Source organism: Esox lucius, chromosome 17 (genome assembly GCF_011004845.1).
Source record: "Esox lucius isolate fEsoLuc1 chromosome 17, fEsoLuc1.pri, whole genome shotgun sequence".
Lineage (NCBI taxonomy): Eukaryota > Metazoa > Chordata > Actinopteri > Esociformes > Esocidae > Esox > Esox lucius.
In genome coordinates, this window is record NC_047585.1 from 21,268,990 (window position 1) to 21,292,591 (window position 23,602).

The window sequence follows — 23,602 nt, forward strand, 5'->3', positions numbered from 1 at the left end:
GATTTTGGGTAGGCACTGCTGCCTCTTACCAACTGTGCACAGATTTTCAAGTTTAATGGAATAATTTAAATAATATGGAAGTAATTTGGCTCCCCCGCCGCACTTACTTGAGTTCTGTTGTTCTTGTATTAAAAAGTTTAAAACGGTAAAGCAACATAATGTATGCAAGATGTCAAACAACTGTAAATTTCAATATGCTTTTCCAATAAAAGATAAATAAATGAAAAATGAATGAAGATACAATTAATACACAACATAAATCCTATTGCAGCTTGTGGGAAGTCCTACTAACAAAAGAGCCCTACTGCACAGATTTCCAGAATGTTTTGCATCTAGTTGAGATAATGCTTGTCCTACCAATTTCGGCTGCTCAGTGTGAATGTGGTTTTTCAGCTCAAAACAGGATCAAATCTAAAGTACGCAATTCACTCCATGTGTCAACCTTGGAAGATTTGATCAGGATCAGCACTGAAGGCCCATCCCTTGAACAGTTTGATCCTGAATCATGTGTCAAACGCTGGCTTTCTGCAAAAAAGAAGAGGAGACGGCCAAACTACACTCAGTGGCCAAGTGATATTGACATAATCATGGTCAGTGGCAGTGACACTGGCTCAGATTCTGCATAGTTTTTTAAAATTTGACTATATAGTTCATAAGTCGGAAGAGGAGATAGATGCACACAACAAGGTGAATAAAAGTTAGTGCATTGTTATGTGGCTCTTAAAAAAAAGAATTTGGTGCCTGTTTTTTCCCCGTATAGGAGCCAATGGCTCCTTAATCGATTTTTTTGTTTGGAGCCCTGGATGCTGTTTTTGGTGGTGGTAAACTTAATAAGAAATATTTAACACAATGCTTGATGGTGTCTAATGAAATATTCAAAGTTGGCATGATGTCAATGTGTGTCAAAATTATATAATGTTAAGAGGCTATACCGACAACCAGCAAATGTATAGCTCTTTGTCGTAGTGTTTAAAGACACAGTCTCTCACCTGGCCGACCCGGGTTCGAAGCCTAGGAGGGCAACAACGATTGTCACTTTTTTTGCGGGCTGGCTGAAATAGGCTTGCCTGGTTTCTTGTTTTTCTGAAAGCTCTTCACAGGGATGCGAAATGCTGCCTAGTCTGTCTAGTCATGAGGCAGTTGTGTCAATAAGTGTGCTTCAAATGTAGCCGTTTTTCACACTCTGTATTCTTGTATTGGCTACTACAGAATATTCTCTTTTGTGAGTTCAAGAGAACGCAGGACACAAGTACACGTTTTGAGAAAAAACATGGTTTTCAGGTTGGGTTCTGTATCTGTTAAAGCACTGTGACAACTGTTGATGTAAAAAGTATGTATAACAATTCATTTGATTGATCAATTTCAAGGCTTAATAGGTTATTAATAACTAATGTGGTATTTCTTGATTTCGTGAAAGACATGCATTCAGTACAATGTAATCCTCAGAGTAGCACAGGTGACATTGTCACTTGACACTAGGCAGCTTTGAGGCCTGATGTTTTGAACAAGCTAGTTTTGTTAGCAAGAAACTTGTAAGAAGAAACAAGTGCATGTGTGTGGGAATTACAATTCGCACAGCATTTTTTTTCAATAATTCTGATTGTTCTGTAATATATTTTATTTTAATGGAAATAAGATTTTTTTTGTTTTGTTTTTTTATTCCTTATTTCTTGTCAGTTTCCCTGAAAATCCTAAACCACAATATAGTTAAAGATTTTCAATGGGATTGACATCAGGACTTTGTCTGGGCCACTGTAGGACATTCACCTTTTTGTTCTTGAGTCACTTCAAAGTTGCTTTGTGCGTGGGATGATTATCCTGCTAAAAGGTTCATTTCCTACCAAGCTTCAGTTTTTAGCAGACTATTGATATGGGTGACTGGTGCAATATTGCTTCTCTCAAAAGTCTCCTTTTTGATTGCTGAGTTTTGAGGGACAGCTTTACAGGTAGTGGCTTGTGGTAAGGTAATTGTGTTCTCGTTAGGGCAATTAATAATTTATGCATTTCTCTTACACAAACAATATTTCAGAACATTAAACCAATGTCATTAGAAAGACTTACCAAGACAAATGGCCAAACGGACTAATTCAAAGCCTCAAAGAAAGTGTTAGGGCAGTTGTCAAAAATGGTAGTTGAGCTGCCCTCCTTTGTTTCCTGAAGCAGGCCTTAGTGAACTCAACAAACCACTTGCAATAATAGATTTTTAGTTTTCGAGTTTTATAATGTCGAACAGATTGAGAATTGGTCCAGGGACAGAAAAAAAACACTCCATATAGAGATGAATAACTAGCTATTTTTAGAGTAGGGTTACTACCAAAAAGAAAAATTATTTCCGATCAAGATTGTTCTTTGGTGTTCTCTGGGAAGAAAAAAACACCGTAACTTGTTATTAGCGAGGCCTAGGTAGAATATGAACAGAAGGCATTTGGCTTTGAACTGTGTTAGAGAGTTTTATAACAGCCATTGAGTCAACCAATCTCAATTTTACTTGCAATTCATTGGACAGTTTTGGGGGAAGTGACATGTATTCTAGAAGGCACTGAGATCGAATAGCTAGCAGCTGTCTAGTTTGCCCATGCTTTTTGAGCTCACTTTGAAAGCGGCAACAGCTGTAGCAGGTGTTATTAAGGAGAATATATTGGTGTTTTGTAAACATTAACACATTACAAGTTACCTTTCAAATGATCATTATCTGGTAAGTGCCACTGTTTTTATTTGCTGCTCGCTTGTTGTTGCCTCACTTTTAAAATAGCATGTGACCGTGGTTGCTTGATCTTGATAAAATGTTTGCACGGGGAAGTAATACTGCATTTGGATTTGTCAGTGTTATGTATTGTCTTGATTGGGGCCACCAGTCTTAGAATGCTTTTGTATTTTGCTTTTTATTTGGCTTGGTAGATCTGTTTCATAAAATGTCCCTATCCAACAAGGAGTGCATAGGGTCACTGCTTCTCCGGCCCACTGTCACAACCTTTTATGTACAGATGACTGCTGTGGCTACTGATGTTAGCAGTGGTGTACCATAGGTTGGTAGTTGCACGGTGTGGGTGTTGCTGCTGGTCGTATTGTTCTGTGCCTGTTGTTGTCTCTGTGCATGTGGCCACATAAAGCTCAGTATGTGACATCAGAACTCCCTGTCATTGTTCCCTGCAAACCTCTTCAGGCAGCACACCATTTTCCTACTCCCTATAAAAGAATCCTCTGTATGGATATTTTTTCAACATAATTGAATTAAACATCCCCATCCATGTCATTATGTGGGCCACAACTGGCTTTTAATGTCAACATTTTAACAGCATGTCGTAGGCTATGCTCTGTGTTTAAAGGAGTAATGAAGGAAACAATAGATGCTGGGCAAAGCATGATCAGAGCTCATGGTTGAGTGGTGCCTGTGTTGAACAGCACTCAAGCATTTTTTTTAATAGCTCTGGGCTCTAACCAAATAAAGCTCCTCTAGACGCTCCGCTCCAGCTGCACTGGGCTGGAATACCATGGTTCAGGCTCATTTATGATTTCATCAAAAGTATTTAAGTCAATTTGTGACTATAATTCTAAGATTTGTCTTAGAAAAATATCATTGTGTACGGTTGCCTTACAGTTGTACTTTAACTCTTCTTTTTTCTTTTTATAGGGCAGATGCTATGTTTGATGCAGTTTTCTGTATCGTCAATCCTTTCTGTTGCTTCCTTTTCATGCCCTTTCATACATCCCTCTATGTACACAGTCACACATATGTAGTGAAGGAGATGAATAGCCTATCTGTAATACCTGTTCTCAGCTTTCCCTGGTTTCATGTGGAGATTTGTAGACATGGATGCATAATGCAAGAGGACTGGCATCAATTATGAACAATTTATCCATGCTACAGAAATTCCTAATTGATTTGATTCTCTTTGCTTAATGTATAATTTAACAGCCATGGACCAGTGTTTGTTTCTTTAACACTGTATTTCCCTAGCCTGTCTGCCATTTACTATGTTGTTCTGTGTGCTGTGTGTCATTACTTATTCCCATCCAACACACAAATTCTGATAAAAAATATAAAATACCTACGCAATATAAAAGCTAAAGATTTCAAAATGAAAACTCTCACACACTAAAATACTTTTAAAAATGCATACGAATAATTGTATTTATTTCAATTAATATAATTGTTATATTTTCAATGTATCTATCCCCAGTTTATAGATTTTGAAAATGACATTACTTTGGATTAGAAAAAAGGATTTAGTCCTCTTTAAGAGGCCATGCTTCTAAGTGTTCCTAGTTGATATAAAGTTAGAGGCTCCAACTTGCGCAGTGGTGTAAGGGCTTTTTCACATTACTATGTTGTCAAAGATATTGTAGACGACTCAGGCACTATATTCTTTTGTTGTTTAAGCTTGAGTAAGTCTGGGTCTAAAACTGCTTTTGAAGCACCACCTTCCGAGATAGCTTTGTTTTCAACAAGTAGCATCACACTCCGAATCTTCCACTATAGAGAGAAACTCAGAATTTGACAGTTGCTGCACACATACAAGCAAGAAAACTATTAAATATTCTAAAGGTGAACTTGTAATTCATAAATAAAAGCAGTTCTGCCTATTAATTATTGCCAAATGCTTCAATAAACAGAACCCTTGCTGTTGGGAAATGTTTCATAGTCACAGATTTCTAAATTGAAAACAGGTAGAGAGAGATTAATATATCACATGCAGTCCTGTGCAAAAGTCTTATGCACTAGAATGTTGAACTAAGGTCATTTATTTGAATAGTTTGTGTGTGTGTGTGTGTTTTTCTGGTTCGCCTAATATATTAGGATCAACAAATACAACAAATATGGAATATTTAACATAACACATTTCTGTGCACTTGTCTTAAATTTTGTGGTTGAATATCTAGGGCCATGTTCTAGGGTGATATTCATATCTGTAATTAAGTTTCGCAAGCTTGTACATTTAGGTATGTGCTTGCAGTCTTATGTTTACAGGTTTGTACATATAGTTAATGCTTGCAAGCTATACAATTAAGCTTGCACAATTAAGTTGGAACACATTTCACACAGTTGCAGTTCTTTGATGTTTGGTTACAGTTGCAATTCTGTAACTAAACATCAAATCTTGTTTGCACTTTGCCAAAAAGCACATTGTAGATCCTGCAGTAGGTGCTGTGGTCAGATGAGACCAAAATTGAACTTCTTAGCCCGAATGCAAAATGATATGCCTAGCGGAAACCCAATACATCTTTATACTCAAAGAACACCATGTCTACAGTAAAGCACATTGGTGGCAGCATCCTGTTGTCGGGGTGTTTTTCCTCAGCAGGGACTGGAGCAGTAGTCAGGATAGAAGGGAAGATAGACAATGCAACTTTCCAGGATATTGAAAATGTGACAATGACCCAAAGCACACCACCAAAGCAACCATACAGTGACTGAAAGACATGACGGTGTCCTTGCGTGGCCTATTCAACCCTGATTTAAATCCCAATGAATCTGTGGAATAACTTGAAGAATGCAGTCCTTAAGCGGTCACCATGTCTTTTGACTGAGCTTGAATACTTCTGCAAGGAAGAATGGACACTGATGACTGTAATTTAAGCAAAAGGTGGTTCCACCGACTATTAACACAGGGGTGTGCACTTATCCAAATAGTGTATTTTACTGTTTTCATTTTAATATATTTTTAGATTTTTTTTCAATTGGATAGTGTGGTTACTGTTTAAAAAAGGCAGACATTTTTTATGTGTTTTCATTTCTGACTGTAAAGCAACAAAAGGTGAACATTTTGAAATTGAATCTCTGGGTGGTGGCTTACTATGCTCAGTGTATATACTATGCTCGGTGCATGCTATCTGGGCTCTGGCTCTGTGTGAGGGGCTGCAAAGCAAGGACCTGCAGAATAATTTTTAAAGTGAGGTTGAAAGGTCACTACAGCGATGCAGTAGAAGTTGCCCAGATCCTCAGAAGAATATTAACTCTCCACCTCTCCTTGCATTTATCTTCCATTTACATGGAGCCTCATGCCCATCTCTGCCCCTGCAGGTAAAGGAAAGCAACCAAGAAGATCAGAGCAAAGTACATACTGCATCTGGTGAAATATCATACGGTCTGCTCTGGAGTCCGGATCCACTTAAAAACAGGTACGATTAGTAACCATGTCAAGTAAAAAGTCCAGTGAACAATCTGCAGTGCAGAGAGAAACAACAGCTGTTATGTAAAATGTCAACGCGTGTTATTGTTGATTCCCACTTGTTCATATATTTTTTTATTTTAAGGGTCTATATTTTGCTACCCAGTGAGTAATGTTGCGCCAATTAAATTAAAATCATGGTGCCCAATACATATATGTGTGGTAAATAAATATATTGAACTGCAGGGGCCTAGATTTGGGGGCACAGGTGGTCATGACCCCACCCCCCAAAATTGCAGACATGTCAATTAGATTCCTCTGGGAAAGAGTGAAAATCTCGGGATCCAATGACCCTGACCCCCCAGTATGCAATACAAACCTATGCCGTTGTTGAATTGGCAGCAAGTCTTACTAAAGACTGCCCAAAGTATAAATTCTCTTAAACCACTTGAAAGAGCTGTCCATAATGCTTCACAACGATTTATGTCGGTAGGCTATAATTTCAGTCAAAATAGCATTCCCCCCAGGTCATTGCTGCAATCAAGAATTTGTTCAAAATTAATTTACCTGGGTAAATAACAATATAAATAAATAGAAATGTCAGACCAAACACAATCCTGTTGTTTGTGGCTGCTAAAGAATCTTGCATTGCCTGTTCCAATAGAAATGTGTGGTTGTGCCTAGCATAATAGCTTCATGAACAGTCTGAGTAGTGTAGGGGACACTATACCCAGTTGTATTGAAGCCTGTAAATAAAAAGGAGTTAAGTCAGAAGGGTGTAACATTAGTTTGTAGATGGGTATAACAGAGGATGATGTATCACTCAGCAAAGAAAGAAAAGTAGGATGTTGTTACTACAGTTAGCAGCCTAGCAGTTAATGAGCACTGCAGTCAATGTAACTAAGTTCTGAATGCAGGAATAAAAGGGTCCACATTAGGGTTCGAGCAGAAGGATCCCAGACAAAACCGCCTAGAGAGCCCTCGGTCTGATAGAGAAGGGACGAATACATTCACTGTTGGACATCATGCAAACCTAACAGTGAAGCAAGGGATCCTGCCATAGAACCTCAATGAAACGATTTGACTGGAAGGTTGAGTGATAACAGTCCTTCTCCATTACTTCTGGCATGCCATAATATAGGTCCAACATGCAGCAGTGCCATGATGGGGTAGACGTCTTTGTCAAGGTCTTCTCTCTATAACATTAGGATTATTGTTTTGCATTTCCTCCCAAAGGTTACACTATGAGGTTAAAAGAACTGATTTTTTTTTTGTTTTTTCTTGAGCCATACCCATATACAGTTGTGCTCATAAGTTTGCACACCGTGGCAGATATCGTGGCATTTTTGCAAAAGTTTTCAAAAGACCATAAAGATTGGACCGTAGAGGAATGGAGTAAGGTCATCTCAGATTTTCAGCTTTGCCTAACACCTCGTCGTCTAATGGTTTGACAGAGACCTGGTGAGGCCTACAAACCACAGTGTCTCACACCCACTGTGTAATTTGGTGCAGGATCGGTGATCATCTGGGGATGCTTCATCAAGGCTGGAATTGGGCAGATTTGTCTTTGTGAAGGACGCATGAATCAAGTACAAGGTTTTCCTGGAAGAACACCTGCTTCCTTCTGCTCTGACAATTTTCCCCAACTCTGAGAATTGTTTTTTCCAGCAGGACAATGCTCCATGCCACACAGCCAAGTCAATCAAGGTGTGGATGGAGGACCACCAGATCAAGACCCTGTCATGGCCAGCCCAATTTCCAGACCTGAACCCCATTGAAAACCTCTGGAAGTAGCTCGCCATCAAACAAAGGCGAGCTACTTGAATTTGTGTACCAGGAGTGGCATAAAGTCACCCAACAGCAATGTGACAGACTGGTGGAGAGCATGCCAAGACGCATGAAAGATGTGATTAAAAATCAGGGTTATTCCACCAAATATTGATTTCTGAACTCTTCCTATGTTAAAACATTAGTATTTTGTTGTTAAAAACTGAATATGTATTTGTTTTCTTTGCATTATTTGAGGTCTGAAATCAATGCATCTCTTTTTGTTATTTTGATCAGTTATTTTCTGCAAATAAATGCTCTAAATGACATAATTTGGGAGTAATGTTGTCTGTATATAATAGAATAAAACAAATCTGTTCATTTACTCAAACAAATTGGTAATATGCATAGTAAAAGTAAAACCAGAGAAACAAATAATTTGGCAGTTGTCTCTTAATTATTTCCAGAGCAGTATATTACCAATTCTTCAAAGGTATGCAAACCTTTGAGTACAACTGTATTGTGTCTCTTAAAAGTATTTACACTCCTTTAACTTTTCCTCATCCTATTGTGTTACAACATAAAATACCAATGTACAACACTGTACAACAAAAAAGTTGGGACGCTGTGTAAAATTTACAGAAAAACATGATGAGCAAATCGTTTAAACCCTATATTCAATAGATAATAGCACAAAGACAATATATCAAATTATTAAAATGAGAAAATTATATGCCCACTGATTTTGATGCCAGCAACACATTTCAGGGCTCGACCAAAATGATGGCCCGTAAAAAGTCAACTCGGGACTAATAAAACGACCAAGTCGCTGTCCCAAAAGGGAAGACACTGACAATTTTCGCTGTCTCTGACCAGCCATGCCAATAGCAAACAGTACCTGGTCTGCATGACAGCCAAGTGGCTGACCGTCTTCAGTGCCCTTAACTGTGCTGGTCAAGAATTTAAATGCAGATGCTCATTGGGTGATTGCACGACATATAACAACTGCATACCGTGTAACTAAGATGGACCAGCCATTCGCCTTTTTCCCCCAGGAATGAAGAAGTTTGTTTTGTGTTGGATGGCTGGGATCTTCGGGCCCTCGGGCAGCCCTGCATTAAAATCAGACATGATTCTTTATTGGACATCACTATATGGGCTAGAGGATCTAGAATCACTGTCGCCTTCTATGGGCCTAAGCTCATTTACGATAGACTGAGGCAAAGTGGAAAACTGTCCTGTGTTCGGACTTATCAAAGTTGTACTTTCTTTTTGGGAATCATGGGCGCAGTGTCTTCCAGACTAAAGGGGAGAGGGACCATCCAGCTTGTTATCAGCGCACAGTTCAAAAGACAGCATCTGTGATTGTATGGGGTGCATTAGTTCACATGGCATGGGTGACTTGCACACCTGTGAAGGTACCATGAATGCCGAACAATATATACAGGTTTTCGAACAATATATGCTGCCATCCAGATTACATCTTTTTCATGGAAGGCCTTTCTTAATTTGGCAGGACAATGCCAAACCACATTCTGCACATTATAACAGCATGACTCCATAGTAAAAGTCTGAGAGTCTGGGTGCTAAACTGGCTTTCCTGCAGTCCAGACCCTGTCACCAATGGAAACATTTGGGGCATTAAAAAAACTAAATGCATTTAATTTTCTGAACTACAGTAATTGGTCTCCTCAGTTCCCTACATGGACCAGGGTGAGGTACAATGACAAACGCTGGTTCACAGCCAAACACAGAAGGCTGTGTTTGGAAGAGGAGGCGTTCAGAAGCAGGGACAGAGACCGATAGAGAGAGGCTAAATACAACTTTGGTAAGGCAGCGAATGATGTGCCTGTGTGGAGAGAAATTAAACAATTTCTCAACCAATGACTCTGCTTCTATCTGGAGAGGCCTCCAACAGATTACTAACTACAAGCCTAAACTCCCCCACTCCATTAATAACCTGCAACTTGCCAACAACCTGAATGAGTTCTACTGCAGATTTGAAATAGAAAAGGGCAGTCTTGACAACATACCTTCTTCCTGAGTGTGTAGCCGTCAACACTTAACCACCCACCGCCGGGGCCCATTCACAATCACCCATCCCAATCATCCCCACCTTTGGGGCCCATTCACAATCGCCCGTCCCAATCATCCCCACCTCTGCTACTACAATGGAACCTACAATCCTGGAGGGGACGTTAACAGACTATTCAAGAGACAGAACCCATGAAAAGTGTCTCCCCAGTCAGCCTAAAGCACTGTGCAGATCAGTTTACTGACACCTTACTGGAGACATGCTGCGTCCTGGCCTGTTTCAAGTCCTCCATCATCATCCCAGTTCCCAAGAAGCCAAGGATCACAGGACTAATGACCACACACCCATTGCCCTGACCTCTGTGGTTATGAAGTCATTTGAGCACCTTGTGCTGTTCCACCTCAAGACCATCACTGACCCTCTACTAGGCCAACAGGTCTGTGGACGATGCGGTCGACATGGCTCTTCTCTTCATCTTCCAGCACCTGGACTCTCTTGGAACATATGCCAGAATGCTGTTTGTGGACTTCAGTTCTGCATTCAACACCATAATTCCCACTTTGCTCCAAGACAAGCTATCCCAACTGGGAGTGCCCAAATCCATATGCCGGTGGATCACAGCCTTCCTGTCCAACAGGAGATAGCATGTGAGGCTTGGGAAGCACCTGTCCCACCCCCTGACCTTCAGCACCGGCTCCCCTCAAGGCTGCGTCCTGTCCCCCCTCTCTTCTCCATGTGCACCAACAGCTGCACCTCTAGTCACCACTCTGTCAAGCTCCTGAAGTTTGTTGATGACACCACACTCAACAGACTTACAGTTAGGTCTGCAAATAATTGACACAAGTTTTGATATTTGGGCTGTTTAGTATTCAAGTTACAGTTAAATAATGATTATGGTGCAGACTTAAGGTGCAGACACTCAACATTCATTTGAAGGTATTCACATCCAAATTGGAGGAAGTGTTTAGGAATTACAGCTCTTTAATATGTACGCGCCTCCTTTTCAAGGGACCAAAAGTAATTGGACAATTGACTCAAAAGCTGTTTCATGGAAAGGTGTAGGCTATTACTTTTATTTCTTTGCCAATTAGGCAAGTAAAAGTTCTGGAATTGATTCCAGGTGTGGCATTCGTGTTTGGAAGCTGTTGCTGTGAACCCACAACATGCATTCAAAGGAGCGCTCATAGCAAGTGAAACGAGCCATCTTTAGGCTGCAAAAAAAAGATTCCATCAGTGAGAAAGCAGGAACATTAGGAGTGGCCATATCAACAGTTTGGTAAACTCAGAGAAAAGAATAACACACTGGGTAGCTCTGGAACAAAAAAAAAAGGCCTGGACGTCCATGGAAGACAGCAGTGGTGGATGATCGTAGGATCCTTTTCATGGTAAAGAAAAACGCCTTCACAACATCCAGCCAAGTGAAGAAAATTCTCCAGGTGGTTGACATATCATTATCCAAGTCTACCATATAGAGAAGACTTCACAAGAACAAATGCAGAGGGTACATCACAAGGTGCAAACCATTCATAAGTCTCAAGAATAGAAAGGACAGATAAGACTTTGCCAAAAAGCATCTAAAAAAGCCAGCCCAGTTCTGGAACAGTTTTCTTTGGACAGTTGAAACTAAGATCAACCTGTACCAGAATGATGGGAAGAGAAAAGCATGGCTCATGATCTGAAGCATACCTCATCATCTGTAAAACACCATGGAAGCAGTGTGATGTCCATCTGGTCATGCTTCCAACCTGGACTAGGTTTAAATAGACTCTGGAGCCCACATGCATTTATTAATTATTACAATAAGTACGGGGTGTGGGAGGAGTTTAGGGAAGCCATGGAGAAGGACTTTCAGTCGGCACCAAGGTGTTTCTTGAAAACCATCCGCCACCTCAGGAGGGGAAAACAGGGAACTATCCAAGCTGTGTACAGTAAGGATGGAACACTGTTGACCTCAACTGAGGAGGTAATTGGTCGATGGAAGGAACACTTTGAGGAACTCCTAAATCCCACTAACACGCCCTCTATAGTGGAGGCAGAGCTGGAGGATCATCCAGATGGTCATTGGCAAACTTCAGATGGTCCTGTAAAGATTGGAATATTCTGCAATGGCCGAGTCAATCACATGATCTCAACACCGATCGAGCATGCATTTCACTTGCTGAAGATAAAACTTAAGGCAGAAAGGCCCATGAACAAACAACAGCTGCAGTAAAGGCCTGGCAAAGCATCACAAAGGAGGAAACCCAGCGTTTGGTTATGTCCATGCATTCCAGACTTAAAGCAGTCATTGCCTGTGAAGGATTCTGGACAAAGTATTGAAAATTAACATGATTGCATTTGTCCAATAACATTTGTGCCCCTGTGTATGAAAATGTTTGCAATTCCTAAACGTTTCATACAATATTTTAGTTCAACCGCGTGAATTAAAGCTGAAAGTCTGTACTTGTATTGCATCTCGGTTGTTTCATTTAAAATCCACTCTGGTGGTGTACAGAGCCAAAATTATGAAAATATTTTCAGTGTCCAAATACTGTATTTCCGTACCAAAACATTCTGATGGAGACGAATCTGCCTACTGGTGGGAAATTTACCAACTGGTGTCCTGGTGCCGTCACCACCGTGACAGCACCAGGACACAGCTCCAACAACTTGGAGCTTAATGCCCTAAAGACAGTGGAGATGATACTGGACTTCAGGAGAATCCCAGCTGCCCCCCCCCCCCCCATTGCCCTGGTTTGCTCCCCAGTCAACTCTGTGGAGTCCTTTCGCTTTCTGGGCACCACCATCGCCCAGGACTTCAAGTGGGAGCTCAACATCACCTCTCTTACAAAGAAAGAACAGCAGAGGATATACTTCCTGCGGCAGCTAAAATCGTTATACCTGCCAACGACTATGATGGTGCATTTCTACACTGCCATCATAGAGTCCATCCTGACCACCTCCATCACTGTCTGGTATGCTGCAGCTACTGCCAATGTCAAGGGCAAGCTACAGTGCATCATCCACTGTGCAGAGAGGGTGATTGGCTGCTATCTGCCGTTTCTAAATGACCTACACACCTACGGGACATGGAGGTGAGCGGCAATGATTGGGGCTGATCCCTCTCACCCTATTCAGAGCTCTCCCCTCTGGCAGAAGGCTGAGGTCTATCAGGACCAAAACCTCTCGCCACAAGAACAGTTTCTTTCCTACAGCAGTAGGCCTCATGAACATGCCCCTGGAACCAAATTGACTATGGCCCGCTCACCACATACAACCCTCAGCTGGAAAAATCTATAACCCTTTCCCATGTACACACACAACCCTCAACTAGATAAATATATTACTCCTCCCCTCTTACATACACAACTCTCAGCTGGACAAAATCTTGCCCCTTACATGTATTTTTTGTAATTTTTTTGTAATTTGTTAATGCACAGTGTACTATTTTTATGTTCAGTCCACTGTTCATATTTGTTTTTACTTCACCTATTCCCTTTTGTATAAATTGTTGCACCAACGGCCAGAACAAATTCCTTGTTTGTTGTGAAACCTACGTGGCAATAAAACCTTTTCTGATTCTGAAATGCTTACACAGTATTATTAAAACATGTGATGCGACACAGTGGTAAACATTTATGAAACGTGTCACTGGCATCAAAGTTTCAACATTTGATTTGTCTCTGTACTTTTTTCAATTAAATACAGGGATAAATGATTAGCACATAATTTCATTGTGTTTTTATTTGCATTTTACGCAGCGTGGGTTGCAGTTAATTATGATTTATTTCCCACAAGTCCACAATTTCAGTGAAAAATAGCAAAGGGGGTGAAAACGTATCCAATCATATATTTTGTATTTCACTTTGACTTGGACTATGTTTGTGTTGATCACTAGCAAAAACTCTTAATTAAATCTATTTTAATTTCATGTTCTAAAACAATCAAATGTGGAAAAGTCCATGGTGGGTGAATACATTTGAGAGCCACTGTTCAACCATCTAGCACGTCATGTCACTAGAAGTCCAGGGCTATTGAACAGAATATGTCCAATGTCCAAAATGAATCTAATAACAAACTGTGGTTAAACACAACATTCAGTGGTATACTGTATTTTGTAAAGTATGATATTTTCTATTAAACAGTAATTTACCATGTGTATAACAGAGTGTACCTATTATCACAAAAATTGTTTCTTGTTCCTTTCTGGCATGGATCTCACTCTCCCTGTCCTATGTTGATTACTTAATGTGTCCCATTCCAATGCAATTTCCAAGCCCAGCCTATCCATTTTATATTTGAATTTTTGACAGAGTTGATCTATTATCTTATTTGTGCATTATCTTTAGCAGCTGGTGGGGTATGTATGCTATGGTGAGCAATGATAGGAAATATTGTCCCCAGTAAATGCCACATTTCTTTATATCATGTCAGTAATGTGTTTCTGCAGGCTATAAATGCAATGCTCCGTATCTAATATAATTTCTTAACATGTACTCATTATTTATATTTGCTCACAAGGTGAAGAGTGAGAACACAGTTGTTAGATTTAATGGATTATAATGCAAGTAGATCATGTGGAATCTGATTTTGTGCTAAATTGACACATTTTCTCTCTAGTGGGGAATGTCCACAGATTGAACTCTGTTTTTTCTTGTGCTTTGTTTAATCGTGACCATGAGTGGCTTTTTTTTCACAGCTGGTAGAGGAACAAGGTTTCCAACACCTGAGATGTTAACCAAACAACCTTTATTCATAGATGTTCTTGAGTTTAAAATCATTAATATGACTAGACGTTAGATCAAGGTGACCTACTGTCCAACGTGATTCATGCTGTATTGGGTTGAGTTCTGTTGGTTATTATCCAAAAATGATCCCACTGTGTCTTCTCCATCAATCTGTCACAACCTTCCCATGTACAAATGGAAATATGGAAATGCATCATAATGCTTTGTGTACCAACATGATTCTCACAAAACACTAAGTGACATAGTAATACAATGGTACAACAAATGGCAGTTCCCTAATTCTAATTTATTTGCAGAAGCAGAAGAGTCAACTATCTTCATTTATTGAATAAAGAATAAAAAGTTATTTAAAAAAAATGCAACAGTATTGTCACTTGAACATAAAAGAAACAATGTTAAATTAAGATCTGTCCGAAAGTACCTTCCTAATTAAAAGTTATGTGTTTGTTTTTGGCTTCAATTTTCTGGGGCTATTGGCTTTGCAATCGATTTAAATTCAAGTTGTTGAGTTGTTATACCCTCTGGGCAAGCCAACATTAGACGAGTGGTACTAGAGGCCTGACTAATGTATAAAAGTGCTAGATTGAGGCTTCCTCAGGTTAGTGGCAGGTTATGTATGTGTGAAGCAGGAAAACACTGGCCAGGGTTTTAACTTGAAAGTCCCCCAGGCGTTAATTTGGTTTCTACTGCAGTTTCCACTGTGTGGCTATAAAGCTGGATGAGAATCAATTATCTTTCGCCTTAGGTAAATCGCAAAACACAAATATGTTTTCAAACATTTTGTTCTAAACATTTTAACATGAAAATGAGTTGGTTTTCTGTTGGTAATGACACTTTGTCAAAGTCAACTGTGAGGCAAACTAAAAAAGCTTCACCCTCAATTATTAAACATTTAATATATAATTCCAGCTTTACCTTGTGGGCACTGAATCGAAAGGGCAGCCTTGATTCGCACAGAATTACATCTTTCCAGGTCTTCTGTGATGGCAGCCCTCTAGAGATGTTGCGCCAATTGAAGTGTAGATATATCTGTCCCTCTCCTGAACCTTGTGTTCTCCCTGGGTGTCCTCCTTCCGTCACTTTAATCAGCCCTTTTAATTACTGTCACTATCAGTCGCCCTCCGCCTCGTTGTCACCTCTGGGACATTCTGCTTGACAAGGCAAGGAAGGACAGCACAGGGGGGAAGCTTAGTTGGGAGGGATGGACTTGTGCTTTGGTAATAGTAGGCCTTTGCCAGTCCGTCAGCTGTATTGCAGGTTCCCGCCTCTCTCTGACCGCCGGGTGGCTCCAGAGATGTTGTGATAAATGGGTATTCTCTTCAGCTGGACTGTGTCTTCTTAAATTGAAGAGAGACAGAGGCTATTTGGGCCAGAGTTTAATCATAGATACCCCAACAGGATTTATTTAACAGTGAAGAATTGAGTCAAGCACGCATCGTCTCTATCATATAAAATGAGTTAAATTGAGAGACCAGCATAGAAATCCAAGCATCCAGGAAAAGGTCACTTCACCTAACTTGTTTACAATTTTGGTTGCAGATGAATGAATTTATGGACTGGGTTCGCAGACAAAGATAAAATCTTGTCTAGGACAAAAAAATCCAACTCAAAGGAAAACTCAAGATAGCATTTTTTTGTCCTAGACTTATTGAGTTCTCTTTTTTATTAACTTTCTATCATCATTTATCCACCATCTCTTATTATTATTACAGGCAGACAATGGGTTATTGTGCCCTACCCATTGATTAGCAGATTAAATAGTTTAATGAGCTTCAGTCCTTAAGAAGAGCTCCTCGTTCATTTAACTGTTTTAGTTAAATTATTTCATCACACTTGAATTGTTCATTATCTTTATACTTTGTGTTTTGCACATATAACAATGAGAATATACACTCACCTAAAGGATTATTAGGAACACCATACTAATACTGTGTTTGACCCCCGTTCGCCTTCAGAACTGCCTTAATTCTACGTGGCATTGATTCAACAAGGTGCTGAAAGCATTCTTTAGAAATGTTGGCCCATATTGATAGGATAGCATCTTGCAGTTGATGGAGATTTGTGGGATGCACATCCAGGGCACGTAGCTCCCATTCCACCACATCCCAAAGATGCTCTATTGGGTTGAAATCTGGTGACTGTGGGAGCCATTTCAGTACAGTGAACTCATTATCATGTTCAAGAAACCAATTTGAAATGATTTGAGCTTTGTGACATGGTGCATTATCCTGCTGGAAGTAGCCATCAGAGGATGGGTACATGGTGGTCATAAAGGGATGGACATGGTCAGAAACAATGCTCAGGTAGGCCGTGGCATTTAAACGATGCCCAATTGGCACTAAGGGGCCTAAAGTGTGCCAAGAAAACATCCCCCACACCATTACACCACCACCACTAGCCTGCACAGTGGTAACAAGGCATGATGGATCCATGTTCTCATTCTGTTTACACCATATTGCGTGTTGTGGCTTCACAAATGCTTTGCTGCATACCTCAGTTGTAACGAGTGGTTATTTAGTAAAGTTGCTCTTCTATCAGCTTGAATCAGTCGGCCCATTCTCCTGTGACCTCTAGCATCAACAAGGCATTTTCGCCCACAGGACTGCCGCATACTGAATGTTTTTCCCTTTTCACACCATTCTTTGTAAACCCTAGAAATGGTTGTGCGTGAAAATCTCAGTAAGTGAGCAGATTGTGAAATACTCAGACCGGCCCGTCTGGCACCAACAACCATGCCACGCTCAAAATTGCTTAAATCACCTTTCTTTCCCATTCTGACATTCAGTTTGGAGTTCAGGAGATTGTCTTGACCAGGACCACACCCCTAAATGCATTGAAGTAACTGCCATGTGATTGGTTGATTAGATAATTGCATTAATAAGAAATTTAACAGGTGTTCCTAATAATCCTTTAGGTGAGTGTACATTTATTTTGTAATAATAGTTTGAGTAAGATTATGTGGGATTGAGAAACATGGTTGTGGCAAAAGCTTTTTATGTGGATCATTTGTAAAAAGCAAAAAATGTTGAACTAAGGGACTACAAGAGGAATAAGGACAAACTAAGAAAGTGCAGAGTTCTAGAGGATCGAGAGTTAAGTGAGGTAGAAAACATTCTGGACATTGAAACCATCTGTGTGAAGTGTTTATAACACTGAAAGCAAGTACAATGCATTTGGAAAGTATTCAGACCTCTTCACTTTTTCCTCATTTGGTTGCATTACAGCCTTATTCTAAAATGGATCAAATTGATTTTGTTTCTCATCAATCTGCCCACTGCTCTGGTGCATCCTGATTCCACTGATCATCCATGATGTTTCTGGAGGAAACCAGGCACTGCTAATCTCCTGGCCAACATCTCTACGTTGAAGCACGGTGGTAAACTGGGAGACTAGTCAGGATCAAGGGAAAGATAATCAGGACAAATTACAGAGCTTTGATTACAAACCTGCTCCACAGCCCTCAGACTGGGGCAAAGGTTTACAAGACAACAGAAGAGTCGAATATTAGGTGCATTCTTCTCTGTAGATCCTCTCAAGCTCTGTCAGATTGCATGGGGAGCATGGTGAACTGTGATCTTCAGGTGTCCCCAGAGATACACTGTCTTGGCTATGTTCTTGGGGTCATTTATGTGATGGAAGATTAATTGCCGCCCCACAGCATGACGCTCCCTCCTAATTGCATCACTGTAGGAATGGTATTAGACCGTTTTTGGCATTCAGACCTAATTATTTCAGACAAGATAATATTTTTCCACACACTAAAAAGTCCTTCAGACGACATATCATATACATGCTTCTAGCCACCATAAAGACCTGATTGTTGGAGTGCTGCAGACATGGTTGTCCTTCTGGCAGTCCGCATCTCTAACCACTACGCTGTTTAACAATGGGCAGTCACTCACTCACTCACTCAGGAAGAGACATTCACTCTTCTTGGCCGGCTCTGCTTACGATCAGGTCATCATGCAGTGCTGAAGGGAATCTCTGAAGCTTTGTTAGGAGTAGCCATTGGGTTCTATGTTTAGGGAAAGTCATGGTGGTTCCAAATCTCTTTGTAATGTCTATCACAATGATGGAGCCCACTGTCACCTGAGAATGCTGCTCTGACATGCAGTTGTAGTGTGGGACCCTCTATAGACGTGTGTGCCATTCTAAATCATGTCAAATCTACTGATTTCTTTCAGGTGGACTCCAAGTTCTAAAGACATTTCAAGAATGATCAAAGGATACAGGATACACCTCAGGTCAATTGTGTTTGCCTGAATGTACAGTGGGGAGAACAAGTATTTGATACACTGCTGACTTTGCAGGTTTTCCCACTTACAAAGCATGTAGAAGTCTGTAATTTTTATTATAGATACTCTTCAACTGTGAATGACAGAATCCAAAATACCAGAAAATCACATTGTATGATTTTTAAGTAATTAATTTGCATTTCATTGCATGACATAAGTATTTGATCACCTACCAACCAGTTACAATTCCGGCTCTCACAGACCTGTTAGTTTTTTTTTAAGAAGCCCTCCTGTTCTCCACTCATTACCTGTATTAACTGCACCTGTTTGAAGTTGTTACCTGTATAAAAGACACCTGTCCACACATTCAATCAAACAGACTCCCACTTCTGTGTAAGGACATCAGGGAGAAAATTGTAGACCTGCACAAGGCTGGGATGGGCTATAGGACAATAGGCAAGCAGTTTGGTGAGAAGGCTACAACAGTTGGCGCAATTATTAGAAAATGGAAGAAGTTCAAGATTACAGTCTATCTCCCTTGGTCTGGGGCTCCATGCAAGATCTCACCTCGTTGGCCATCAATGATCATGAGGAAGGTGAGGGATCAGCCCACAACTACACAGCAGGACCTGGTCAATGACCTGAAAGGATCTGGGACCACAGTCTCAAAGAAAACCATTAGTAACACACTGCACCGTCATGGATTAAAATCCTGCAGCGCACGTAAGGTCCCCCTGCTCAAGCCAGCGCATGTCCAGGCCTGTCTAAAGTTTGCCAATGACCATCTGGATGATCCCGAGGAGGAATGGGAGAAGATCATGTGGTCTGATGAGACAAAAATTTGGCTTTTTGGTCTAAACTCCCCTCGCCGTGTTTGGAGGAAGAAGAAGGATGAGTACAACCCCAAGAACACCATCCCAACCGTGAAGCATGGGGGTGGAAACATCATTCCTTGGGGATGCTTTTCTGCAAAGGGGACAGAAAGACTGCACCGTATTGAGGGGAGGATGGATGGGGCCATGTATCGCGAGATCTTGGCCAACAACCTCCTTCCCTCAGTAAGAGCATTGAAGATGGGTCGTGGCTGGGTCTTCAAGCATGACAACGACCCGAAACACACAGCCAGGGCAACTAAGGAGTGGCTCTGTAAGAAGCATCTCAAGGTCCTGGAGTGGCCTAGCCAGTTTCCAGACCTGAACCCAATAGAAAATCTTTGTAGGGAGCTGAAAGTCCGTATTGCCCAGCGACAGCCCTGAAACCTGAAGGATCTGGAGAAGGTATGTATGAAGAAGTGGGCCAAAATCCCTGCTGCAGTGTGTGCAAACCTGGTCTAGAACTACAGGAAACGTATGATCTCTGCAATTGCAAACAAAGGTTTCTATACCAAATATTAAGTTCTGCTTTTCTGATGTACATCTGTACATGAGATTTCATTTTTTTATATATTTCGCGGACTGTGTAAGCGGAGCCGAGTGTCTCTTACTGAGTGAGTGACTGACTGACTGACTACCCATTGTTAAATAGCAAACTGGTAGGGATCTGTTAGGCAAACTGGTAGGGATCCACTTAAGGTGGGCCACGACTAGTCTTTCAAAGCACTTCATGATCGTGGGGGTGAGTGTGACAGGTCTGAAGTCATTCAGGCTAGACGCAGTCGACTGCTTGGGCACTGGCACAATAGTTGCGGTCTTGAAGTGCGTTGGGACAACCGCCTGGGCCAGTGACAGGTTAATAAATTGCCATAAATATCGGATTGTTTTTTTATTATGGGTTGTGCTTGACTTGTGCCGGAGCTGTGATTAAAAAAATCTATGGACAGCAGACATTCTTATAAAGTTATTATGCTGTGTATCCCATCAGCCCAGTTAAGAATAATATGGATTGTGCAGGATTCATTGTTCCATGCTTTAAAATCACAGCAGTAATGCCAAGCTTTTGGTTTTTTAGTAAAGACCATCGTTGTCCAGAGCGGTACCTTTTTTCCTTTTGAGGAAAGTAGCATATTTCTCATGGCCAGTCTCTGTTTCCACCAAAACGTTTAGCCAAAAACACTAATATCTTCAGTGCTATGCATATTCTGCAGATTTGCCCAGATTAATGGCTGTAGTTAAACAAATCTAGCCACATTGCTTAAACTCTTACCAGACTGTAGCCTAAACATCAGCTACAGGACAAGACCTTGAAAAGTGTCACTGTGGTTTAGGGTTGGATCAAATGCCTGTACAGCCGGTACTCCAGATAGAGGCTTGTTTGTTTTATACACTAGCCTAACATAGCAGATATTCTACTTGGTGCAACAATGTCAAAAGATGATACATTAATAAGTTTAGAAACCAGAAAGCTACTGGGATACAAAAAGACACTGCAAATACATGTGGTATTTTGTCTATGCCAGATGGACCAACATTAAAAAAAGAAGCTGCAGCACTTTTTAAATTCCAAGTACTGATTATAACGTATTGATTGTTTTCAAAAATGTAATTTATTCATGGGGACCACTTATGTCACAAATTCTGTTTGTTCAGATTTTGTTGTGTCCACCATCTGTAGGATGTGCAGTGCAATCGCTATAGGGCTGAAATGTAATCAAGCAAAGATGGAAAGCCATGCCATAATCGCCCACTTAACTACTCCTGATGTTTACAAGATTGATGACTTGATTGTAAAACGTTCTTATCAACATTTTCATGACACTTAAATCAGCAAACAATTCTTCAGCTAGCTCCTTAGCTAGCTATCTTTAGTTAATCACATTACTGGCAATATGACTTGGTTAACTTGAAATCCTCTAATATAAATAGGCTGCTTTAAGTTGTTTTATTTAGCATAATCAGATAACCCTAATTCTTGCAATACAGTTACCCACAATGCCAAAAAAATGTTTGGAATATAAAACTGTGAAGGCAATAGTAAATTGATTTCACCCCCAAACTGTAACTTGTCACAGTGCTGGTTCATGATTCAAATGCAGGTCTACATATGTTTTATAGTACTGTCCAAATCAAACCTTTTGTTGCCTTTAAAGCTAACCCCTTCACCATCACAATCTACAATAGCCTCATATTCCACTGTTCCCCAGGATGTAGTCCTGTGTCCATCTGCCTCCCTTGCCTGCAGCAAACACAGCCCTGAGCATGCCTACATCATGTGACACTTGCAGTATCATAGCGTCTTATAGAAGAAATCAGCCTGGTGCATCAGCATATGGATGAGGTCTGGGAGCAGCAGTGTGCAATGAAAAATGTTCAGGAGGGACCACCATAGCCTTAGGATGAAGGAGTGGAGACTTAGATATCTATTATAACATCAGGCACATGCAGGACCTGCAGAAAGGTCTACAGTTACCTCAAAAAGTATTGGCACCCTTGACTTAGACATGCTAAAAGGCAGTATAAAATACACAACACAGGTAATGAACTATACTGTATTTTTACCCACATGTGGAAAATACTGTAATTAATTACTGATTCAGGGGAGTCAATCAGCATGTCATCTTCTGGGAAATACAGTGCCCTCCACAATTATTGGCACCCCTGGTAAAAACTTTTGCTGAATCAGCTTAATGTCACACTGAAAAAATTAGAAACATCCAGTCTTGATTTAAGTAAATGTATTCTTTTTGAAAACAGCTTTTATTGATAGAAATTATCCCAGGATAATCTCACAAACATCACTAGAAATTATCCCAGGATAAGCTCGCAAACACCATATCCCCATTTTTTTATTCAAGTGATACACTTAGTGTATGTGCATATGCTATTTTCACTACTTTTCCCCATCATGATCACCAGGCTCAAACAGCCTGGAAATACCAGTCACAACCCTTTGTAGTATAAGTCACAGGGCTTTATTATATTTAGCCCTTCAGATTTGGAACACTCAACCTATACATGTCAAGGAGGGAACTTCAATTTTCATATTAAAGCTTATTCAGGCTAGTTTTTAATATTTGGTTGCTTAATTTACTGAAGGTCTGTATTTTGCATTAGTCAGTACTGTTTTGATGTATTGTGATAATATCTTTCCACTCATGTTTTTTTAAACCAGTGAGTGTAGGAAATGTGCTCTAGAACAATCTATGAACTAGCCGACAATTGTTTCTCCTTACTTTTAGTACACTGTATATTTAGGTCTGTTGTATCTCAACCCAGGCCAATGTGTTTGATTTCAGGTATTTTTTGAGTTAGTGTGGTGACAGCAACTCCAATAATTCAACCTTGGCTGTCATTTCCTACCTTAATAAATCTCATCTGTTTGTTACCTTCTTCTGTTCCAGCTTTCAGCCCTGCTTTCAAGCCTCCCATCTCTAATTACCAGACCCTGGGACCGTGAGAAGGTAAGTGTATTTAATACATTTAACAATAAAATGGACATGGAGCACTGTTTTCCGTCCCCTCTTTTGTTCAGCTAATATAATTTGAGACCAAATTGTACCAACGGCAACATTTGTGTTGCTACTGTTTTTTGGTTCTCTTGTTGCTGACTTTATTTAGAAATGTTCAGTCAGTCAGTTGTTCCTAGAGTAACGCTTTACTTAACACAGTAGATGCAGTATAACATGATACTTTTTTATATTGCATCACATTGTAAATTAACTGTGATTCTAAAGTATGTCTTCAACTACTTCTAATGTGTTGAACTGATTTTTTGTCTTTAACTCCCTTCACTACTATTGATCCCTAACGTATTTAGTATTAAAACTGATAGACATGCATAAAAAGCTTTATA

General features: G+C 40.3%; 1 protein-coding gene across 4 annotated transcripts in view; it reads left to right on the forward strand.

Annotated features, from left to right (window-relative positions):
• The window catches only part of fhit (fragile histidine triad diadenosine triphosphatase), a 343,560-nt gene that overhangs the window by 12,531 nt on the left and 307,427 nt on the right, over nt 1-23,602 (forward strand). For 3 of the 4 annotated variants that reach the window (XM_013138295.4, XM_013138296.3, XM_013138294.3), the window contains exons 2-3: nt 6,023-6,120; nt 23,151-23,210. The gene's annotated coding sequence lies outside the window, so the exon portion shown is untranslated. Of the gene's footprint in view, nt 1-2,631; nt 2,696-6,022; nt 6,121-23,150; nt 23,211-23,602 lie in introns of those variants that run through there. The other variant, XM_020055226.2, reaches the window with a different exon arrangement.